A 2,451-nucleotide genomic window follows, 5' to 3' on the forward strand; every position below is an offset into this window, starting at 1 on the left:
TTTTGTTTTTAGTACTGCTGGATTTTTTTTTTTTAATAATCCACTCATGAATTGATGGGCACTTGGGTTGTTTCCACATCCTTGCAATAGTGAATTGTGCTGCCATAAATACTTGAGTGCAGATGTCTTTATTATAGAATGTCTTTTGCTCAAGAATACCAATCCCTCCCATGGAGTGAAGGGTGTTGAGGTCTAACCTTGTCATTGCCATAGCACTTGGCTATGGAGTTTAACAGGAGGCAAGGTCCTTTACTGGAAGGCTAGATGCAGAAGATCAATCTTGGATAGATTAATCCTTATTTGTCACTACATAGCTGAACGATATCCTGGAAGTTTTGTAAAAAGATCTCAAAGGTGCTCAGATAAGCATTCATATAAATAAAATGAAATAAAATTAATATTGATCCCAGAGAAAAATCATGTTTGAGAACATCTATGTAATATTTGGCATAGGTATAATTAGAATTTACATTAACACGCGTATTGTTGATTTTAAACAAAAATTGTCGTATAAAAGTGTTAACAGAATGGTGGTGGAGGATAAATGGGAAAGAGATAAAGAGAGCTAATTACCCAGTTACTGTAACAAAAGATAGATAATATATAAATTTTATAAATCAATAAGGATTAGTTTATCATACCTAATTTAGATATACAGAAAAAAATATTATAGGAAACACCTAAATGAATCAGAACTCCCCACCTTATGGAAGCAAGTCTAGAGCAAGTTACTCTTACTTTTCATGGTAAGTCCATTAGTATAATTTGAGTTTTTTGCTATTAAAGTATTAATTTATATATGCAATAGTAATAAAATGTGGTAAACAAGGTAGACATGCACATATTTAAAAACATTAAAAAATAATGACACAACTATCCACCCATGGAAAACACAAATGTTAAAATAGATTTTTTTCCTCCAGTCTTCGTGTATATGGGCTGACATATTATTTCTTAGTTTTTGTTCTTATATAGTTTGTGATTTTCTACCTTGATATTATTATATAATGCATATTACCACATATTATTAGATACACATATTAAAAGACATGTATAGATTATGGTCATGTTCCATATAACCTCTATTTCTATACTTCCCTGTGCTAGAGGTGGTAGGGAAGATACCTATACAGACTACCTCAAAGGATTTCAATTGAGTTTGGCCAATGAAAGCCAATATGAGAGAGAGTAGGTAAGTTAGATGAAAGAATTTATTTCCCCAGTTTGTTTCATGAGGAAGTTGCCTCAGTTATGTAGATTCGTTGACTAAAGTTCTCACCTTCTCTCAATGCAGTCCTCTCCACTCTCAATTCTGTTAACCTCCACCTCCTCTAATTTATGACCAGTTGTGCTAATATCTCACTGTTATTGACTATCTTTGATGGTTTTCCTAAACCCTATACACAACTTGTAAATGATATCCTTAATGAACCCTCCTCAGACACCTCTAGTGAAACAAACATGTGATGTTAAATAAAAAACATGTCAGGGCTTTAGAAAAGGAAAGCTTCCTTCTGAAATTTTGCTCAGGCAATTTCAAATTGTGTTGTTTAAATTGTTTGTCAGTTTCTTTGTTTTTAAAATAGGCAGTAATACTTTGTTGCATTTTTGTAAATAATAAAGAAACTAATGAACACAAAAGAGCTTCATACAATACTTGGCGCATAGCAGACTGAATTACCACAACAAAAATAGGTAACATTTTATACTGTGTATCAACTCTTCTCAAACTTTAACATACATACAAAAAAACTAGGAATATGATTAAAAAGACAGATGTTGATTAAGTAGGTATGGGGTGGATTCTATGATTATACATTCTAATAAGCCCCCAAATGTTGTCAAGGTTTCTGCTTCATAGAACACAAAGTGAATGGCCAGTTTTTGCATAATTCTAAACACATGTTTATAGATATTTTAGGTAAGAATTCAGTATGTTGAATTCAGCCATTGTTAAATATATTTCATTGTTGTTATAATATCCTTATTTATATTACAGAATATTACAGGCTACTGCTACCATTTATGCAATACTTAGTTTACAGCAGCTATTATACTAAAAGTTTTATATCTATAACCTCATTTAATTATTATAACACCATTATAGGGTAAGTATTGATTCCCCTGTTTCAGTTGAAGAAGAGAAACCTCAGAGTAGTTGAATAACTTGTCCAAGTTCACACCACCAGGAGGAGATAGAAGAGCCAGGATATGACATGAGATCTGATTCAAAATATTTGTTAAGAGAAGGAGGATACACAGAGACACAGCTTTAGGAAGCACTGAGTATCCCTTCCAGAAAGGACAGTGTCTACTGCGGATGTCACTTATAGAACCTGTTTCTACCCCCATGACCTGTGGCCATCACTTGAACAGGTAGACATTTCTCTGGTGACATAATACTTAGCTGAGGATACCTGTTTAAATAATTTTTCTTTGGCTATTTTAATA

This window comes from Propithecus coquereli, unplaced genomic scaffold (assembly GCF_000956105.1).
Source record: "Propithecus coquereli isolate 6110/MARCELLA unplaced genomic scaffold, Pcoq_1.0 Scaffold67, whole genome shotgun sequence".
Lineage (NCBI taxonomy): Eukaryota > Metazoa > Chordata > Mammalia > Primates > Indriidae > Propithecus > Propithecus coquereli.